At 40.4% G+C, this 23,230-nt stretch overlaps 1 protein-coding gene across 1 annotated transcript in view; it reads right to left on the bottom strand.

Moving 5' to 3' along the window:
- The window catches only part of PIP5K1B (phosphatidylinositol-4-phosphate 5-kinase type 1 beta), a 488,372-nt gene that overhangs the window by 422,549 nt on the left and 42,593 nt on the right, over positions 1-23,230 (bottom strand). The window lies entirely within an intron of this gene.

A 23,230-nucleotide genomic window follows, 5' to 3' on the forward strand; every position in this document is an offset into this window, starting at 1 on the left:
GCGCTCTTCCTTCCTTAGTTTAAATTCTGGGTTAAATGTTATGAACAATTTAAATGCTTTTTATGCATATTCTAAGTGTCCTAGAAGTTGTTAAGTTGTATCGATGTGTTTTGTTCTAACATTTAAAAATCTTTCCAGATAAGATCCTAGCCTCCCCCTGCACTGTCTCTCTCTCTTTTTTGTTTTTTGTTTTTTTTCTTTTTTACAATGACATCAATCAGTTCTAAAAGAATTATTGTTAAAAAATACTGTTCCTGCAAGTGTAAACTTAGGTCCCAGAATGAGTTCTGTTTAAGTAAAGAATGCCTTGTAAAAAACTTGAACATTTCATGTGCTTCAATCACATGACATTGAATTCAAATGATGTTAGATTCCAAGGCCCAGTAAGGTTATATGTATGTGTGGGCTGCTGGTCCTTAACTCTAACTATACACTTGGAATCACCTGGGGAACTTAAAGAAAAATGCCTTTAATGGTGCGTAATTGATGTACAATAAACTGCACATATAAAAAGTACAGAACAATTTGCTAAGTTTTAATATATGTATATATACACCCAGGGAAGTATCCCTGTAATCAAGATGGGCGTCCCCAAACTACGGCCCGCGGGCTGCGTGCGGCCCCTTGAAGCCATTTATCCAGCCCCCCGCCGCACTTCAGGAAGGGGCACCTCTTTCATTGGTGGTCAGTGAGAGGAGCACAGTATGTGGCGGCCCTCCAGCGGTCTGAGGGACAGTGAACTGGCCCCCTGTGTAAAAAGTTTGGGGATGCCTGATCAAGATAATGAGCAGTATTCATCACCTCCAGATTGCAGAGTTCACCATCTTTGGTTGCCTGATGGTCAATGTCTTAAATCCCATTGTTTCATATATTTTGTCTGCTTTTCTTTTCTTTGTTTTTTTTTTTTTTTTTTTTCTTTTTCTTTTGGTTGACTCAGGTGGAAAGGAAAATCCACTCCCTGGTACTCCATCTTGGACCAAAACAGATATTTTCCATCTGAGGAGTTTTTAAAAATTAATCTCTCGCCTCCACCCAAGACCAAATGAATAATAATATTTGGGGGAAGGCCTTTGTTTTGAAGTATAATTTATATGCAATAAAATGTATCTTCTTTAGGGTAGAGTTTTGTAAATTTTGCCACATGCATACAGTCATGTAACTATTACAATCCATATAGAACAGGTCCACGCCCTCTCCCAAATTCTCCTATCCCCTTTATAGTCAAGCTGTTCCTCGTACCCCGAGCTCCTGGCAGCCATTGATATGTTTAATTTTCCTATAGTTTTGTCTTTTCCAGAATGACATAGGAATGAAATCATGCAGTGTATAGTTTTTCAGTGTAGGCTTCTTTCACTTAGCATAATGCATTTGAGATTCATCAGTTTGGTTGATACGGTGTGTTCATAGTTCATTTTTACTGCTAAGTGTTACTCCGTATGGATGTGCCACTATTTGTTTCTCTAGTCTCCTGTTGGAGAACATAGCCTTAGAAAGCTTCCCTAGGTAATTCTAATGTACCTCCAGAGTTGAGAATCACTGGGCTAGATAAAACTGCACAAGAGTCTATTAAGGTAAATTTTAGGCCCTTCCCTCAGGGCCTATCTTCTTCAAATCACATCATCCTATATCAGTAGCCTCCTCGGCCTTATCAAATAACTCATGATCTAATGTGTCCCCTGGTCAACGCAAACTCTCTTCTTACCAGCCTATCCCTTGGAAACAGTCGCACATCCACCCCATGTGCCAGTCTCCCTACTGCTCATTTTCATGTACTCATCAGAATGCAATCTCTCATATCCAATTTCTCAGAAGATTCCTCTTAGATCTCTAAGATGAAGGCATCCAATTGATAATTAATATTAATGCTTGAATGGTATGTTAGGATTCTCCAGAGAAACAGAATCATATATGTGTGTATGTATACATATGTATTTATGATAAGAGCTGACATACATAATTATGGAGGCTGAGTACTTCCACAATTTGACATCTGCAAGCTGGACAACCAGGAAAGCTGGTGGTGTAACTTTAGTTTGAATCAGTCTGAATCAAAAGGCCTGAGAACCAGGGTATGGTTAGTGTTAAGTCCCAGTCTGTGTCCAGAGGCCAGAGAACGAGAAATGCTGATGTCCAATGGTGGGAGAATATGAATGTATCAGCTCAGGAAGAAAGCAAATTTGCTTTTTCACATATTTTCGTTCTACTTGGACCCTCCATGGACTAGGTGATGCCCAACCACATTGGTAAAGATAATCTCTATTCAGTTTACTGATTCAAATGTTAATCTCTTCCAGAAGCACCCTTGTAGACACATGCAGAAATAACCTTTCAACAGCTATCCAGGCATCCCTTAGTCTAGTCAAATTGACACATAAAATTAATAATCAAAAATGGGTAATGGTAGCCAGGCACGGTAGCTCACACCTGTAATTCCAGCACTTTGGGAGGCCGAGGCCAGTGGATCACCTGAGGTCAGGAGTTCAAGACCAGCCTGGCCCCATGGTGCAACCTCATCTCTACTAAAATAATACAAAAATTAGCCGGGTATTGTGGTGCACACCTATAGTCCCCACTACTCAGGGAAGTGCTGAAGCAGGAGATTCGCTTGAACCTGGAAGGTGGAGGCTGCAGTGAGCCAAGATTGCATCATTGCACTCCAGCTGGTGACAGAGCAAGACTCAAAAAAAAAAAAAAAAAAAAAGGATAAGTACAGAGGTTAACATCAATCTGAGTTTCTTGGAAACACTCAAGAAATATAGCATGAAGACTCAGATCCTCTCAAATCCTCTCTTCATTTTTAGCTGTATATAATCCTAAAGCTAGACTAGTTGTAATCCAAAAGGATGATGATTTTTTTTTTTTTTTTTTTTTTTTTGAGGCAGAGTTTTACTCTTCTTACCCAGGCTGGAGTGCAATGGCGCGATCTCGGCTCACCGCAACCTCCGCCTCCTGGGTTCAGGCAATTCTCCTGCCTCAGCCTCCTGAGTAGCTGGGATTACAGGCACATGCCACCATGCCCAGCTAATTTTTTGTATTTTTAGTAGAGACGGGGTTTCACCATGTTGACCAGGATGGTCTTGATCTCTTGACCTCGTGATCCACCCACCTCGACCTCCCAAAGTGCTGGGATTACAGGCTTGAGCCACCGTGCCCGGCCCAGGATGATGATTTTTTAAAAATTAAAATACATGCACAGAAAGTTCAACAGCAGATAAAAGTGATAAAAGATCCTCCCCACCCTGTAGCACCAGTTCCAAACTCAGAAGTAACAACTGTATCAATACAGTTTTCTAGCACATTTCCAGAAAATATTTCATGCGTATGTCAGCATATAAAAATCGATGTGAAGCCGGGCGCGGTGGCTCAAGCCTGTAATCCCAGCACTTTGGGAGGCCGAGGCGGGTGGATCACGAGGTCGAGAGACCGAGACCATCCTGGTCAACATGGTGAAACCCCGTCTCTACTAAAAATACAAAAAATTAGCTGGGCATGGTGGCGCGTGCCTGTAATCCCAGCTACTCAGGAGGCTGAGGCAGGAGAATTGCTTGAACCCAGGAGGCGGAGGTTGCGGTGAGCCGAGATCGCGCCATTGCACTCCAGCCTGGGTAACAAGAGCAAAACTCCGCCTCAAAAAAAAAAAAAAAAAAAAATCGATGTGTATTTTTTCTCTTTAAAATTATTTATTTATACAAGAGGGATTTTATTATGTACAATGTTCTGTGCCTTGATTTTTTTTCCCTTAATATATTATGGAACTCCTTTCACATAGTAGCTGCCTCATTTTTATTTTTCAGTGTGTCAGATGAATATGCCTTAATTTATTTAACAAGCTTACTGTTAATAGAATTTAAATTGTTTTCTTTTTCTTTTCCTTTTTTTTTTTTTTTTTTTTTTTTTTTTGGTATTACAGTGTTCCAATGAATACAATGCTTGCACACGAAGCTCAAAAGTAAGTCTACAAGGTATCTGGAGGTGAATTCCTAACAGTGGACTCTTTGGGTCACAGAGACTATGTATTTACATGTTTTAAACCTGCAACCAAGTTTGAAAAGTGACACTTTTTAGAGTCCAATTTTTGTTTCAGAATCATTTTAAGTTTACAGAGCATTTCAAAGATAGTAGAGTTCCCATACATACTTCATTCGGTTTCCCCTATTATTAATATCTTCCATTATTAGTATGGTACATTTATCACAACTACTGGAACAATAGTTATACACTGTTACTAACTGAAGTCCACACTTTACTCAAGAGTTCCTTAGTGTTGACCTAATGCCCTGTTTCTATCCCAAGATCCCACCCATGATACCATATTACATTTGGTCATCCATCGCCTCAGGCTCCTCTAGACTGTGACAGTTTCCAGACTTCCCTTGGTTTTGATGACCTTGACAGTTTTGAGAAGCACTGGTCAGCTATTTTGTACAATGTCCCTCTACTGGGGCTTATCAAATGTTTTTCTGATAGATTGGGAATATGGGTTTTAGGAGGAAGGCCACAGAGGGAAAATGTCATTCTCATCACATCTTATCAGGGACACATACTATCAACATGGCTGATCACTGCTGATGGTGACCTCGGTCACTTGGATGAGATAATGTCTGTCAGATCTTTCCATGCTAATATTCCCTTCTTTCTGTTCTTTCCATGCTGTACGCTTTGGAGGAAAGTCACCATTTGCAGCCCACACTTAAGGGATAGGGAGTTCTGCCCCACTCCTTGAAGGAAAGTATTATTTAGACTTCGTTGCATAGGAGAGTTGATTATTCTTGCCTGTTTCAAAGACAGGTACTCCGAAGGGATTCCAGATATATGGGATACATCCTGGAGATGATCCCATAGATTACAGAGAGATATTTGTTATTCTTTTTCATAACCACATAGTACTGTATTGAGTATATTTATCTATCTTAATCAAACAATTCTTTATACTGGGGCATTTGGATCTTTCTATTCTTTTGCCATTATAAGTAGAGCTGCAATGAACAATAGTTTCCACACACACCTTTTTTGCCTTTGTATTTTTGCAGTGTAACTTTGGGATAGATTTCTAGAAGTGTGTTTACTAGGTCAAAGGGTGAAGGACTATGCACAAGATGCTACAAGATCCCTCCTGTAATGTTTATAACAGGCGTCCGCAAACTACGGCCCGGCCCGCGGGCCTCATGTGGCCCCCTGAGGCCATTTATCCGGCCCCCCGCCGCACTTCAGGAAGGGGCACCTCTTTCATTGGTGAGAGGAGCACAGTATGTGGCGGCCCTCCAACGGTCTAAGGGACAGTGAACTGGCCCCCTGTGTAAAAAGTTTGTGGATGCCTGGTTTATAACATTTGACATTTCCTCCAGCCAAGTATGAGAATGGCAGTTTCTCCATTACCTTGCCATAAGGTATTTGGCTAAACATTAATATTCTTGCTCATCTGGTAGGTAAAAAATGTCAACCTCAAAGGGTTTTAATTTGCATTTTCCCAATTCTGAGTAAAGTTGAACATCTTGTAATAAATTTACAAACCACTGACAATTCTTATCTGGTCTATTTGTTACCCACCCCCCTTTTCTATAGGATTATTGGTTATTTTATTCTCTATTTTTAGTAGTTCCTTGTATATTAAGAACATTAACCTCCTGTGATACAATTTTCAAAATGTCCCTGTTTGTCAAATGTCTTCTAACTTTGCAGTGGTGTTTTATTGCCATGCAAAGTTTTATAAAGTAAAATGTATGCATATTTTCTGGCTACACTTTTAGAAGTAGACTGAAAAATCTTGGCTCTAAATGATCTTGTCACCTCTCAGCAGGAGGTCCTATGCGCATCACTTGTTATCCATCGGTTGTTTTTGCAGATACTTTTGGTGCAGAAACCCAAATGCACCTACTATGCATCAGGAGTTAGTTGCACCTGGTTCCATCCCTCAACGTAATTATAGCATACAGAAGGAGGGAAAAATGAGAAAACAAACATGTATGGTCCTGTGTGATAAGTCCTGCAATAGAGCAAAACGCTAACGGGCAGGCATTTACAGTGGGTGACAGTTGGGACAGGATGAAGGAGGTCTCTGCAAAAGAACTGATATTCAATTGTGGTTTTGATGAGTAAATGGTGTGAGACCAACAAAGGGCATTCCAGGCAGAGGCCACTGGCCATGTGTGCAAAGGCATGGGGAGTGTCCCATGCAGGAAATTACCTTGATGTAATGGCAGCCTCACAGAACACTACCAGGCAAGCGCTCTCAAAGACAGGGAATAGAAGGCCTCCCAGAACAAAGTAAAATACTTGAATGAGCTGGCTTGTTGATTCCATTTAAAACACATAGTAAGAAACCAGGAGACATGTGGAGTAGGCTAACACACTTAGAGAAAGATCTCAGTGGGTGGAAGGAGCCCACTGTCTGCACCCTGTGCTAGCAGTGTTCATTTGTCCTCTCTCCCTGCTGCATCAGCCTCCCCACCGTGTCTCTTGTATGGAGACATGGTCGGATGTAAGCGAGGGAGACAGGCATATGAAAGGTGTCTACAGTTAGCAACAGACACATTTGTCCCTTTGCTGAAACACAGGAATAAGCACTCCTGAAGGCAGCAGTAGCTCACCCCTCGGCCTGATGAGAAGCACTATTGCCTTCACATGCGCTTCTCGTGCAGACCACATATAAGGCCAGAATGGCCATCATCAGTTCAGTTGGTTTAAGGCCTCATGGATATTGACTGTATCATGAGTAATAGGTGCCCCTCACCTCTCTATATTCAGCATTTACTTCTTCTGTATGCTCTAACTTGTCTTGCAGGTATCAAGCTACTTATTTATACTTCCCATTTGTTTTTCTTATCTTCTAAGCAAAATAGTTTTTTCTCCAATAATACCCAAATCTGCATTACATTGTGACGCATGTAGATACCATCTTTCATGAGCAGTTACAGAATAAAAGATAGGGGGCTGCACCTCTTCAGGAGGAGGAGCATCCCTTGGAGATTTTAGGTACACTGGATCAGTGCGGACAGTGGTAGAGCAACATTCTAATTGTGGAAAATAATAACCATGATACACAAAGTATATTATAGTGCTTTCAAAGGTTACATTGTTTAGTTCTCACTAAAGCCCTATGAAGGAGTCACTCTTATTTTCATTTTCCAGATGAGGAAACTGAGGTTCAGAGAAAGTAAGTAATTGGTCAAAACATTCAATTAGTGAGAGGCAGAACTGAGAGCAACTTTAGTTGTTCTGGCTCCAGGTCCATCTCTCTTTTTACATATACAGTGAGGATAAAATGGTCTTCACCTTCTCAAGTTCTTTAAAAAGATGAATGGCCCTAGGTCTGCAAACAGTGTTCAGAGATGGGTAGATGGGCACATGTGAAGTGAAAAGGAAGAATTATCACTGCTTCCTCAATGCATGAGGGAAATCTCACAGAATAGCAGCAACTGTATCTGAAGAAACCCTCTCTCTCCATTTGCCAACTTTCCTTCACTCCTTTTTTTTTTTTTTTTTTTTGAGATGGGGTCTTGCTCTGTCACCAGGCTGGAGTGTGCATTGGTGCCATCTCGGCTCACTGCAACCTCTATCTCCCAAGTTCAAGCAATTCTCCTGCCTCAGTCTCCCAAGTAGCTGAGACTACAGGCACACGCCACCGTACTGAGCTAATTTTTGTATTTTTAGTACAGACAGGATTTCACCATGTTTGCCAGGATGGTCTCTATCTCTTGTCCCCATGATCCACCTGCCTCAGCCTCACGCCTGGGATTACAGGTGTGAGACACTGCGCCTGGTCTCCCTCGCTCTTTAAAGTCTTTTTAAGCCAGAGGTGAATTGTCAGCTGAGACAAGTGCAACTGGATTCAGACCCCTCCTTTGCTTGGGTGGTTCAGAACTTCAATTTGGAATGTGGATGTGGCTGCCAGCTGTTGGTCTGAGCCCAAACTGACAGCAGAGATTTCCAGTGCAACAGCCTGTTTCAGCCTTCCTGAGTTCTCAGCTGTAGACTCACTTGCTGGATTACACATGGAGGTGTCCATCTATTTCCAAAGTTGACTTTCTTTGCTCTCCTCTCTGTGCCTGTAACTAAAGCCACTGCTTCTCAAAGTGTGGTCTCTGGACCACATCGGCATTACCTAGGGACTTTTTGTTGTTGCTGAAGTAAAATTAACATCACAGACCATCACATTTAGTACATTTTCAATGTTATGCAACCATCACCTCTATCTCGCTGCAAAATATTTTCATTACTCTCAAAGGAAAGCCTATACTCATTAAGCAGCCAGTCTGCATTCCCCCATCACCTTGGCCTCTGGCAACCACAAATAGACATTTCGTCCGTATGGATTTGCTTCTTCTAGGTGTTTCATATAAATTGAATCATACAATCTATGATTTATGTGTGTGGCTTCTTAGCATAATGTTTTGGCGGTTCATTCATGTTGTAGTATGTATTACTACTTCATCTATTTTTATGGTTCTAGGAACTTTTCAGAGATGCAAATTTCCTGCCTTGTCCAGATCTAGTAAATAAGACAGTCTCAGAGGTGGGGCAGGGAGAGAGGGTGGCAGGGCGGCAATTTGTTTTTCTGTAAGTCTCTTGGTGATTCAGATGCGTGCTGGAGTTTAGGAACCATGGACTTGGGGGATGTCAGCGCTGATGTTTAACTCAGAAGGAAGTTGCTGGCTTCCTAAATTCAGTATTTTATGATTAAGCTGAAGACCTGTGGTTGATGTAGGTATTTTAAAAACAAAATATATTTTCATTTTTCTTGATGTAAGAGAGAGCTGTCAGGATCTGGCAAATTCACTTCTTTTCTTAAAACACATATATGTCAAAAAACTACAGGACATTCTTTTGACATAATCCCAAATGGTTTTGAATCTCTCCATGTTAACTTTGACCTTTTCCATTTTGTTTCTAGCCTATGTTGGGAATGGCTGATTGCTTCTCAAACATCTCCAGGTGTGCCTTCCATGACCCAAGCTGTGTACTACAGTTGGCTGCAAACAGGATTATCCCAGTGGACTCCTTCCTTCCCTCCCTCCTCATGCTGTAAATGGCATGCCTAGACCCAAGAGTCCACTTACAGGGCTTGAAATTGCAGTCAAACCTAGAGGAATTTTGATAATTTGATACCCCAATTCCAAGTTATCTCTGGCATTTCCCCCTCATGATGGCTTGTGTAGTAATTTGTATTTTAGAAAGAGAAGTTGTCTTGAATGAAATGGGAACATGTAGTAGAAAATGGAAGGAACTGGAGTCAAATGATCTGGACTCAAATGCTGACTTGCTTCATGTACTTGTCCATCCAGCAAACACAGTATTTACTGAGTGCTGTGTAAACTACATATTGGGTGAGAATATAGCAGTAAACAAGATAGACGCTGTTCCTCTCCTTTTCCATTTTGGAGACTTTAAAGTCTAGTAGAAGAGTGAAACCAGCAAGAGGTGATTTTAGCACTGTGTGATGATGCTGTGATGGAGGAGTGCCTGTCAAATATGCTACAGAGGATATGGGAGAGATACTTAGTCCAGTGATGATGGAGGGTGTGTGGGGAGTGGGAGCCACAGAAGGCTCCCAGGGAAAAGAGGTTTAGACGTGGAATGGTAAATGACTATGTCTAAGTTTAGACATGACTAAGTTTAGACATGGAATGGTAAATAGAGTTACTTAGGGAAATTCGGGCTTAGGTGGGGCAGGAGTGGTTTTAACAGAAAGAGCATTCCAGGAAGAGAAAATGGTTTGTACAGAGGATGAGAGAAAGGACTCTCATGGAACAGGAGCTAAGAGGATGCTGAAGTGGTGGTCATAATGTTGAGGGTGGGTCTGGTCAGATGTAGTGACAGCAAGAGTTGAGGCTCTGGAGTGCACGCAGGGCCCAGCGAGCCATGCGGCCTTGTTGCGAAGCACAGTGGAAATCCATGGAAGGGTTTTAAGCTGAGATGCGATTTGATCTGCTGTGTATTTTAGTGGTCACTCGGCTACATAAAGGAGTGACTGGAGGGAATTAGAGAGGAGGTTGGAAGTTCAATGAAGAGGCCCTTGAAAGCGGGACCTCTCATACATGAATAATGAGGTCGCAAATTAGACACACTGGAGAATGATTTGGGAATGTCTAGTAGATCAAGGGTGTGTATTCTTTGTGATTCAGAAATTCTATTCACAAGGAGCTATGTACAAGATAACCATAACTTCGTTCTTTGAAATTAAAAAAAAAAAAGTAATCTAAATGCCCATAAATAGGAGAATGGATAAAATGGATACATAAAACATGGTATATTTATAGAATGGGATGTTATACAGTCGTTAAGATGAATGAACCAGGCCTAGATTTATCAAATTGAAAATCCTCAAAAACATAATGTCAAGCAAGTAAGTGTGGTTTACAGAATCATAGGTACAATCTGACAGTACTTATCTAGAGTTTATAAGATAGCTGGGCATGGTGGCTCACACCTGTAATCCCAGCACTTTGAGAGGCCAAGGTAGGTGGATCACCTGAGGTCAGGAGTTTGAGACCAGCCTGGCCAACATGGTGAAACCCTGTCTTACTAAAAATACAAAAAATAGCTGGGCGTGGTGGTGTGTGCCTGTAATCCCAGCTAATTGGAAGGCTGAAGCAGGAGAATCACTTGAACCCAGGAAGCGGAGGTTGCAGTGAGCCAAGATGGTATCATAGTACTCCAGCCTGGGTGACAAGAGCAAAATTTAATCTCCAAAAAAAATAAATAAAAATAAAGTTTGTAAGATAGACCATCATTTTGTACACGATTAAAACAGAAAAAAATGCTGAGAACTAAACTCTGACAAAATGCTTTCTTGTCACTTATAATCTGACACTGATTTGTCAGGTTTTTTTCTACCTTATACTTCTCTTGCTAAATGCATAAAATAAGAAAACATAAGTAACATAATCAATTAAGATATTCTCTAAACTTTTCCACATTTAACATCTAACTTCTTAGAATCCTTTCCTGGTGTCTGTGTCTTTTGGCACAATAAAACCTCCATCTAAATTGAGTATTGGTGATACAGAATTGCTGAAAAGAATCTATAAAAGAACAAAAAGTCGTTGGCACTGTGGTCTCGAGCTATTTTTGCAGTTAGGTACAGCTAACCTACTTTTGGTTCCTCCTTCTGGAATCTTGCGAAATCATTTCTGATTTGCCACCCTGTGTTCCCCTACTCACTCTTCCCAACCATTTGGTTCCTGAGGGTAAGAAGAGTACCCTGCTATTGTCTCCAGAATCTTTTCCCATACTTCTAATACCCTTCTGTAAGTTTGTTTCTCCTTCCTGTGATATTGGAGAATGTGCAGCCATCATGGTTATGGCACAATGGCCACCTGGCTGACTGCTTTTGGAAGATGTCATCAATTATTAGAGCATCCTGATTTCAGAGAGATGAAAATGTGAAAAAATAAATGTGCCTTAGAAACAATGAAATATGCTAGTTTTTACTAATGGATAAAAACATATGTGGAAAAAAGGTCAGGCACAGTGGGTAGCTCACGCCTGTAATCCTAGCACTTTAGGAGGCCAAGGCAGGTGGATCACTTGAGGTTAGGAGATTGAGAGCAGCCTGGCCAACATGGTGAAACTTCATCTCTATTAAAAATACAAAAATAAGCCGGGCATGGTGGTGCACATCTGTAATCCCAGCTACTCAGGAGGCTGAGGCACAAGAATCACTGAAATTTGGGAGGTGGAGGCTGCAGTGAGCCGAGATCGTGCCACTGTACTCAGCCTAGGTGATAGAGCGAGACTGTCTTAAAAAATAATAATAATGACTCAACAATAACAACAAAACATGTGTAAAATGCATAACTTTTACATGGATACGATAAACACAAAATCCAAGATGGCTAGTATCCTAGAGAAAGCAGTTATGTGGAAATGGAGGCTGTGTGATTGGTAACTGATGTTCAGGAAGCTTCAGTGAATTGCTAACTTCCTATTTCTTAAGTGGGGTAGAAGATACATGGGTGAGTGTTTGTATTGTTTTTCTGTACTTGTAGGAGTGAAATATTTCAAAACAAAAAGAGGAAACTGTCGCATGAGTGCAATTCTATGAATTGGCCATGTGAGTTTGAGAAACCTGTGTAAATTTAGCTCTCTACTCCACATTTTAAAGATAGTACATCTCTCCTTCCTGCCTCAGAGGAATTCTAAGTTATTATGAGGCTCGAATAGCAAATGCTTGTGAACACCTTTGTTAAACTGTAAAGCACGATCTAGAAAGATTATTAAGATTGTCATCTCACAAGCTAACCAAACCTCTAACTAAGGATGTGTTACCCTCAAACGGCAATGTCTGTTTCCCTACCCCATTGAACTGGGGCCAAGCTTGTGACTTGCTTTGATCAACAGAGTATGACAGAAGTGACACAGCAAGTTCCAAAACCTAGACCTTGATGCTAATACACCTTTGATTGTAACACTTTTGATTGTGACTCAATCCTGAGTCACCACCATGCTATTAAGAAGCCTAGTCTAGCCTATTAAATGGTCACATGAAGAAGTACCATGGAGCCCAATCAGCAGCCAGAAGCAAGGGCTAGACATGAGTGAGACCATCTTGGAACCTCCAGCCCCACTGACCCTCCAGCTAAATGTTGCAGATTAACAGAACACCCCAGTCAACCCACAGAATCATGAGAAATAATAAATTGTCATTGTTGTTTTTAGGCCACCATGTTTTAGGCTGGTTCGTGTTGCAGCAAAGTCTACCTGAAACCAGAAGCCTTTGAAAGTTACACTGATCCATGACTTACATTTTAGTATGACCTATTTTGCAGACCACATGACACTGCTATCATTGTACTTAAACAGTAAGTATTAAGCATCTACTTTGTGTAGGTTACTGGCTAGGTGCTATGAAGACTAGCACCATCAAGAGCTTAGTGGTAGCACTCAGAGGACCTATAATCTCATTAAGAAGACAACATGCAAACTATGTTAAGTGAAATAAGAATAAGCTTACCTGAAAAATACAGGTTATCTAGAGAAACGCTAAGTTCTTAGTATGTAGCTGGTTCATTTAATCCTCACAATAACCCTGCAAGGTAGGCACAATGAGTATTTCCATTTTACAAATAAGAAAACTGAGGACACTGTGGGTTAGTTGTCCAGGATCACATAGCCTGGGTCCCGGCAGCCTGACGGTAGCCCATGTGCTTTAGCACTGGACTAAATAAATGAAAGCCAGAGTTGAGAGTATGAGGAGATAGATGCTCTGGGGCTGGGAAATGGTCAAGAAGCCCCTAGGGGAGGTGAGATCTCAGCCAATCTTGGAGGATAGGTAGGAGTTGGGAAGAAATTAAGGTAGGGGGTTCATCAGACTAACAGCAGATCTCTCTACAGAAACCCTATATGCGAGAAGAAAGTGGAGGCTAATATTCAATATTCTTAAAGAATTTTCAACCCAGAATTTCATATCCAGCCAAACTAAGCTTCATAAGCAAAGGAGAAATAAAATCCTTTACAGATAAGCAAATGCTGAGAGATTTTGTCACCATTGGGCCTGCCTTACAAGAATTTGTGAAGGAAGCACTAAGTATGGAAGGAAAAATCAGTACCAGCCACCGCAAAAGCATACCAAATTGTAGAGACTATTGATACTCTGAAAAAAATGCACTAACTAACAGACAAAGTAACCAGCTAGCATCAAAATGTCAAGATCAAGATGCTGAGAGATTTTGGAAGGAACAGGCAGCAGTCTTTGCTGTTCTGCAGCCTCTGCTAGTGATACCCAGGTAACGAGGGTCTGGCGTGGACCCTCAGCAAACTCCAGCAGACCTGCAGAAGAGAGGCCTGTTAGAAGAAACACTAACAAACAGAAAGGAATAGCATCAACATCAACAAAAAGGATGTCCACACAAAAACCCCATCCGAAGGTCACCAACATCAAAGACCAAAGGTAGATAAATCCATGAAATTGAGGAAAAACCAGCACAAAAAACTGAAAATTCCAAAAACCAGAACGCCTCTTCTCTTCCAAAGGATCACAATGCCTCCCCAGCAAGGGAACAAAACCAGATGGAGAATGAGTTCGATGTATGGACAGAAGTAGGCTTCAGAAGGTGTGTAATAACAGACTCCTCTGAGCTTAAATATTAACCTTAAATGTAAATGGGCTAAATGCCCCAATTAAAAGACACCGACTGGCATATTGGATAAAAAGGCAAGACCTATTGGTGTGCTGTATTCAGGAGAACCATCTCATATGCAAAGACACACATAGGTTCAAAATAAAGGGATGGAGGAATATTTACCAAGCAAATGGAAAGCAAAAAAGCAGGGGTTACAATTCTAGTCTCTGATAAAACAGACTTTAAACCACAAAGATCAAAAAAGAGAAAGAAGGGCATTGCCTAATGGTAAAAGGATCAACACAGCAAGAAGAGCTAACTATCCTAAATATATATGCACCAAATCCAGAAACGCCTATATTCAAAAAGCAAGTTCTTAGACACCTACAAAGAGACTTAGACTCTCACACAATAATAGTGGGAGACTTTAACACCCAACCGTCGATATTAGACAGATCAACGAGACAGAAAATTAACAAAAATATTCAGGACTTGAACTCAGCTTTGGAACAAGCAGACCTAATAGACATCTACAGAACTCTACACCCCAAATCTGCAGAATATGCATTCTTCTCAGCACCACATCACACTTATTCTAAAATTGACTACATTATTAGAAGTAAAACACTCCTCAGCAAATGCAAAAGAACAGAAATCATAACAAACATTCTCTCAGACCATATTGCAATCAAATTAGAACTCAGGATTTAAAAACTCACTCAACAACACAACTACATGGAAATTGAACAACTTGCTCCTGAATGATTACTGGGTAAATAATGAAATTAAGGCAGAGATAAATAAGTTCTTTGAAATCAATGAGATCAAAGACACAATGTACCAGAATCTCTGGGACACAGCTAAATCAGTGTTTAGAGGGAAATTTACAGCGCTAAATGCCCACATCAGAAAGCACCAAAGATATATAATTGACACCCTAACATTACAATTAAAAGAACTAGAGAAGCAAGAGCAAACAAATTCAAAAGCTAGCAGAAGACAAGAAATAACTGAGATCAGAGCAGAACTGAAGGAGATAGAAACACAGAAAACCCTTCTAAAAATCAATGAATCTAGGAACTGGTTTTTGGAAAAGATTAACAAAATAGACAGGCCACTACCCAGACTAATAAAGAAGAAAAGAGAGAATAATCAAATAGACACAATAAAAAATGATAAAGGAGATATCACCACTGATCCCACAGAAATAAAACTACCATCAGAGAATCCTATAAACACCTCTACACAAATAAGCTAGAACACGTAGAAGAAATGTTTAAATTCCTCGACACATACACCCTTCCAAGACTAAACCAATAAGTCAAATCCCTGAATAGACCAATAACAAGCTCTGAAATTGAGGCAGTAATTAATAGCCTACCAACCAAAAAAAGCCCAGGACTAGACGGATTCACAGCTGAATTCTAACAGAGGTACAAAGAGGAGCTGGCATTATTTTTTCTGAAACTATTCCAAACAATAGAAAAAGAACGACTTCTCCCTAACTCATTTTATGAGGCCAGCAACATCCTGATACCAAGACCTGGCAGAGACACAACAAAAGAAAAAAGAAAATTTCAGGCCAATATCCGTGATGAACATCAAAGCGAAAATCCTCAATAAAATACTGGCAAACCGAATCCAGCCGCACATCTAAAACTTATCCACACAGTCAAGTTGGCTTCATCTGTGGGATGCAAGCCTGGTTCAACATATGCAAATCAATAAAGGTGATCCATCACATAAATAGAACCAATGACAAAAGCCACGATTACTTCAATAGATGCAAAAAAGACCTTCAATAAAATTCAACACCCCTTCATGCTAAAAATCCTCAACAAACTAGGTATTGATGGAACTTGTCTCAAAATAATAAGATATATTTTTGCCAAATCCACAGCTAATATCATACTGAATGAGCAAAAGCTGGAAGCATTCCCTTTGAAAACCAAAACAAGACAAGGTTGCCCCCCTCACCACTCCTATTCACATAGTATTGGAAGTTCTGGCCAGGGCAATCAGGCAAGAAAAAGAAATAAAGAGTATTTAAATAGGAAGAGAGGAAGTCAAATTGTCTCTGCTTACAGATGACATGATTATATATTTAGAAACCCCATCATCTCAGCCCAAAATCTCCTTAAGCTGATAAGCAACTTCAGCAAAGTCTCAGGATACAAAATCAATGTGCAAAAATCACAAGCATTGTTATACACCAATCTTAGACAAACAGAGAGCCAAATCATAAGTGAACTCCTATTCGTAATTGTTACAAAGAGAATAAAATACCTAGGAATACAACTTACAAGGGATGTGAAGGAACTCTTCAAGGAGAACTACAAACCACTGCTCAAGGAAATAAGAAAGGATGAAAACAAATGGGAAAACATTCCATGCTCATGCATAGAAAAAAGTAATATTGTGAAAATGGCCATACTGCTCAAAGTAATTTATAGATTCAATGCTATCCCCATCAAGCTACCACTGCCTTTCTTCACAGAATTAGAAAAAAAACTATTTTAAATTTCATATGGAAGCAAAAAAGAGCCTGTATAGCCAAGACAATTTTAAGCAAAAAGAACAAAGCTGGAGGCATCACACTATCTGATTTCAAACTATACTACAAGACTACAGTACCCAAAACAGCATTGCACTGATACCAAAACAGATATATAGACCAATGGAACAGAACAGAGGCCTTAGAAATAACGCCACACATCTACAACCATCTGATCTTTGAAAAACCTGACAAAAACAAGCAGTGGAGAAAGGATTCCCTATTTAGTAAATGGTGTTGGAAAAACTGGCTAGCCATATGCAGAAAACTGAAACTGGACCCCTTCCTTACACCTTATACAAAAATTAACTCAAGATGGATTAAAACTTTAAACATAAGACCTAAGATTGTAAAAACCCTAGAAGAAAACCTAGGCGATACCATCCAGGAGATAGGCATGGGCAAAGACTTCATGACTAAAACACCAAAAGCAATGGCAACAAAAGCCAAAATTGACAAATGGAGTCTAATTAAACTAAAGAGCTTCTACACAGCAAAAGAAATTATCATCAGCATGACCAGACCACCTATAGGAGATAATTTTTGCACTCTGTCCATTTGACAAAGGGCTAATATCCAGAATCTACATGAAACTTAAACAAATTTACAAGAAAAAAAACAATCCCATCAAAAAGTGGGCTAAGGATATGAACAGACACTTCTCAAAAGAATACATTTATGTGGTCAACAAACATGAAAAAAAAACTTGTCATCACTGGTCATTAGAGAAATTCAAATCCAAACTACAATGAGACGCCATCTCATGCCAGTTAGAATGTTTGATCACTAAAAAGTCAGGAGACAACAGGTGCTGGAGAGGATGTGGAGAAAAAAGAACGCTTTTACACTGTTGGTGGGAGTGCAAATTAGTTCAAACCTTGTGGAACACAATGTGGTGATTCCTCGAAGGTCTAGAATCAGAAATACTATTTGACCCAGCAATTTCATTACTGGGTGTATACTCAAAGGATTATAAAGTATTCTACTATAAAGACAAATGCACACATATGTTTATTGCAGTACTGTTCACAATAGCAAAGACTTGGAACCAATCCAAATGCCCATCAATTATAGACTGGATAAAGAAAATGTGGCACATATATATCATGGAATACTATGCAGCCATAAAAAGGATGAGTTCATATCCTTTGCAGGGACATGGATGAAGCTGGAAAACATCATTCTCAGCAAACTAATACAGGAACAGAAAACCAAACATCACATGTTCTTACTCATAAGTGGGAATTGGACAATAATAACACTTGGACACAGGGAGGGGAATATCACACACCAGGGCCTGGTTGGGGGTTGGGGGATAGTGGAGGGATAGCATTAGGAGAAGTACCTAATGCTACCTAGATGACAGGTTGATGCGTGCAGCAAACCACCATGGCATATGTATACCTATGCAACAAACCTGCATGTTCTGCACATGTATTCCAGAACTTAAAGTTTAATAATAATAAAAAACAAACAAGTTTTCTGACTACATGCCCTAAGCTTTAGACGAATCTAAATTTCTTTAAAAGTTTGAAGGGCCTGTATATACAGAATAGTTTCTTACTAATTCAGTCAGTGAATATACATTTATTATTTGAAAATAGCAGAGAATCAAAATTCTTATGTACCTCAACTGTTTTTAAACATTCATAGAAATTTAATATGTTTAATAATTGAGTTTGGGAAGGCTGGAGCACTTAGAAAAATGGACTATTTTAGTGTCACAGGTGAAACAAAGAACAGGCTGAGAAGCTCATGGATTGCTGCATTCCTTTTACCGATTACAGAAAAACAAGAAATTCAGTGCTACTAAAATCAGGCTTCAGAATCATTTTCACAACAACCCATACATCATCCCTGAATTTCCTGAAAGAATATCTTTAGGTAATGATTGAAATCAAGTATGATTCTTTCAAAGGTTTTCCTTTGAAAGGATGTTGAGAAATAGGAACACTTTTACACTGTTGGTGGGAGCGTAAATTAGTTCAACCATTGTGGAAGGCAGTGTAGTGATTCCTCAAGGATCTAGAATCAGAAATACCATTTGACCTAGCAATTCCATCACTGGGCATATACCCAAAGGATTATAAATCATTCTACTATAAAGACACATGCACATGTATGTTTATTGCAACATTATTCACAATAGCAAATGTTTTCCTTTAAGTAATTTTATTAGTAAAATTATGATTAAAAAATATGTAATGTATACATATATACACACACTATATGTATAGTACATAGTATATAGTATAATGTACACTATAATACAGTAGATATAGTATGTATAGTATGTATACATACATATACTATATATTTTGTTACTATAAATACACATGCTATATATATATTATATATTTAGTAACAAAAAGAGTATACTCTGATTCTTACCAATAATGTTTCTATAGATGTATCATTTGGGCTTAGATGAAAGAAAGCAAGCAAAAGGATGAATCATTTCATCTAATTATCTCCCTCTTAAAAGATAACTCTTTAAAGTGCTAATAAATGCTTTTAAAGAAATCTATATAGATGTATAAAACGGGAGAATAATATATTGAAGGAATTTGTTGTATTAATCTTATGAATGTGGAATGATAAAAATGCTTTTGCTGTGTGATAATAGTGTAATAAAGTTACAAAACTGGGTCTTTTTTAATATCAAAAAAAGACATAAAGTGCATGTTTTGGCAAACTTTAAAAAAATTACAAATGTAATACATGATTGGGTAGATAAAATGTGAAAATACAGATAAGCCAAAGGATGATGCAGGGGGATGGTTTTGGGACGATTCCAGGGCATCACATTTACTGGGCACTTTACTTCTCTTATTACATTGTAAAATATAATGAAATAATTATACGACTCATCATAGCATAGAATTCGTGGGAGCCCTGAGCTTATTTTCCTGCAATGAGACAGTCTCATCGGGGTGTGACAGGAGACAGCGACAGATCATCAAGCACTTGTTAGATTCTCATAAGGAGCATGCAACTGAAATCCCTTGCAAGCGCAGTTCACAACAGGGTTTACACGCCTGTGAGAATCTAATGGCATCACCTGATGTAACAGGAGATGGTGCTCAGGTAGCAATGCCAGCAATGGGCAGTGGCCGTAAATACAGATAAAGCTTCGCTTGCTCACCCACCACTCACCTTCCGTGTGTGGCCTGGTTCCTAACAGGCCATGCACCCATACCAGTCTCCAGCCAAAGGGTTGGGGACCACTGAAAAATGATAGCTTATTATTCCATGTTGAATCCCCCACTACTGTTTACATAAAAACCTGAAGTGTATGATTCAAGGCGTGTGTTCTTAGCCACAAAAGCAGGGTGCCTGAAAAACAAATCCCAGCGATCATTCCTGTCACTATGTTAATGACTACAGAGCTCTTTTCAGAGCGCTCTGGTGGAGCACACTACAGTCTTCAAAAAGGGTCTTTAAGTGGTGTTATTGGATGGATTCATTTGTGTGTGTGTGTGTGTGTGTGTGTGTGCACGCGCGCGCGCGCGTAGGAGGAGGGGGGCACATCCACCCGGACCTGACTCCTCCTGTCGTCTTTGTGTTTTCTGTATTAACTCCAACTTCCTCAAAAAGAGGTGGCAAGGATCTATCTTCAGCAGTTGTTTGTGACCAACATGCCTTCTTGAAATAGGGTACACTTGAACAGGTTTAATGTATCCTGCAAACTTATGAAGAAACCGAGCAGAACAAAATGCCTTTTCTGCTGGGTAAACTGTACCTGGCATCGCCCTCCCTACCTCACCCTCCCTCACTCCCACTACGCTAAAGTCACCTGCTGACGTCAGACCAGCCCTGACGAGATGGAAATGCAGAGCTGAAGTGTGCTCCCATGGTTTGAAGAACACATTTTTCACTGGCACCATGCACACAGGACAAAGCATGCCTCTTAGATGAAAGCATCTTTAAAATGACATTATAAACAAATACAAATTGGAATCTCAGAATGCAGCTTAAGGACCTCACTGCCCCCCTCTAGTGGTCATGTCGAGTTTCGTCGGGTCTCTCGACCGCGAGCTAGGTCCTAGCCTGGGAATTCTGGCGCCCTCTTGTGGAGGGCAGGAGGAGTCTTAGCAGACCGGCAAAAGCCCGTAGGGCCTTGGTGAAGGATAGATGCTAAAGGCGAACTACCTCCTCTCCCTCAAAGATTCCCTAAAAGCAGAATCAAGTCAATTCTCTTTCGTTCTTTTAAGATTGCATATCTTTTAAAAATGCATTGCATTCTTCGCTGCCTGCTTAGAGTACAATGACCGACATTAACCATTTTCTCAGAGATTCAGAATTTTCCTTTTAAAAAACTTGGCTCTGGCCCCGTGAAAAACATCTGTAAGTGCTGAGAAGCTGCTGAGATCTGATCACAGTTCTACTTTTTTTTTTTTTTTTCCACTATGAAGCCTCATGCGAACTCCCTGCAGCCTGCAGTGTTTTCTGGGTTTTCATTTGTTTCCGTTTTCGCCTTTTCCCTGTCTCTAACACCATTCCCAACCCCTCCCTTCTAACCTGCTGTGGGATCAGAAGTGAGGTAATGCAGCTTGCTATCATTCTAATTTATCAACAGATTAAACAGACTCCTGTCAATACTGGAAATGTTTTCCCTTTTGCAAAATACGAAATCTCTTCTCTAAATACACACATGCCTTTTAGTGTCTCTGTAATCTTTATCCAGTAAGTAGGAAAGAGATAAAAGAATGAAAGTGTTAAAAGAATTTTCTCTAGGATGGGCAGCTGATCTTGTGAGCTGGGAGCTTTGGAAGCAGCCCTGTTTTATTTTCTTTCTCTCTCTCTTTTTTCTTTTTTGAGACGGACTCTCGCTTTTGTTACCCAGGATGGAGTGCAGTGGCATAATCTCGGCTCACTGCAACCTCCGCATCCCAGGCTCAAGTGATTTTCCTGCCTCTGCCTCCCAAGCACATGGGATTACAGGTGCGCACAACCGCGCCCAACTAATTTTTGTATTTTTTGTAGAGATGGGGGTTTCACATGTTGGCCAGACTGATCCCAAACTCCTGACCTCAAGTGATCCGACCCCCTAGGGCTCCCAAAGTGCTGGGATTACAGGAGTGAGCCACCGCCTCGGCCTACCAGCCCTGATTTCATCTTTGCCTCCTTAGCCTGGGTTCTGCTCCCTGGGCCGGAAGCGCTGCTCCTGGTAGTGGGGAGGGCCGTGTGCTACATAGGACTGAGGTTTCACAGGGAGGAAAAAAAAAAAAAGTTCTGCAGGTGTGGATAAAAAAAACACTAAGCAGATACTGCCCAGGACAGCATACGTGGAGGAGAATCTCAACCAGAGTCAAGGTTGTGTGTGTCTGTAACCAAGGGTCCAAATGTCAAGGCGAGAAGTGGTAATGTGGCACCTAGAGAACATGGTGAGTGATCCAGGACAGCATGGTGGGAGCTAGACAGAATGGTCATGTTTTGTTTTGTTTTTTCCTAATAAGCTATTTATTTATTTATGGCAAATAAAAATTGCATACATGTACAGAATACATATTTTAGTATATGTATATATTGTGGCATGATTAAATCAAGTGATTTAACATATCTATCACCCCACATAGCTATTTTGTGTTTAAGAATATTTAAAATCTATTCTCTTTGCAGTTTGAGTATGCAATGCATTCTCATTAATTATAGTCACCATGCTGTATAATAGATCTCCGTAACCTATTCCTCCTGTCTAACTGAAATTTTGTACCCCTTTCAACTATTCTCTGCCTCTGGCAACCACCATTCTCCTCTATGATTCTGTGAGTTTGACTTTTTGAGGGTCCATACTCCCATAAGGGAGATCAAGAGTCATCCTATTTTAATGTGATGCTGGCTTTGTTGCATGGAAATTGGCTGTTACTTGGGCAGAGTCAGTGGGATGGGGGGGATAACTGCAATAGAAAAACGTCTTAGATTGAGATGTTGTGTTTCTTTCTTTTTTTTTTTTTTTTTTTTTTTTGAAATGGAGGCTCGCTCTGTTGCCCAGGCTGGAGTGCAGTGGCACAATCTTGGCTCACTGCAACCTCTGCCTCCCTGGTCCCGGTTGGTTCAAGCAATTCTCCTACCTCAACCTCCCAAGTAGCTGAGATTACAGGCACAAGCCACCACGACCAGCTAATTTTTGTGTTTTTTAGTAGCGATGGGATTTCGTCATGTTGGCCAGTCTGATCTTGAACTCCTGACCTCGTGATCTGCCTGCCTCGGCCTCCCAAAGTGCTGGGATTACAGGCGTGAGCCACCGCGCCCAGCCGATATTGTGTTTCTTAAGGAGATCATCTTCAGACAGTGCTCTCCTGGAGTGTTTCTCAAACGGAATCCAAGAAAATACCAGCGTCCCATGAGTTGTCAGTAGGTGGTCCATAACAATTATTTTCTATCTTCAGGTAACTTTTGGCAATTACATACTATATGAACGGAAAAGCTTGTTAACACAGAGATCCATATTCTGCCCTCTTCCTGGAGCCCCTGCCAGGTCACCTTGGTCTGGTTCCATCTTCTGATCAAAGGTTGTAACTTGGGCCAGGCAGACTTCTCTCTGGAGGGGGTTCTGATACCCTGCTGGTACTAGTGCTGGAGTGTTGCACTCTTCTTTGTGATTTCCCTGAAT

The sequence above is a fragment of the Saimiri boliviensis genome, chromosome 2 (genome assembly GCF_048565385.1).
Source record: "Saimiri boliviensis isolate mSaiBol1 chromosome 2, mSaiBol1.pri, whole genome shotgun sequence".
Lineage (NCBI taxonomy): Eukaryota > Metazoa > Chordata > Mammalia > Primates > Cebidae > Saimiri > Saimiri boliviensis.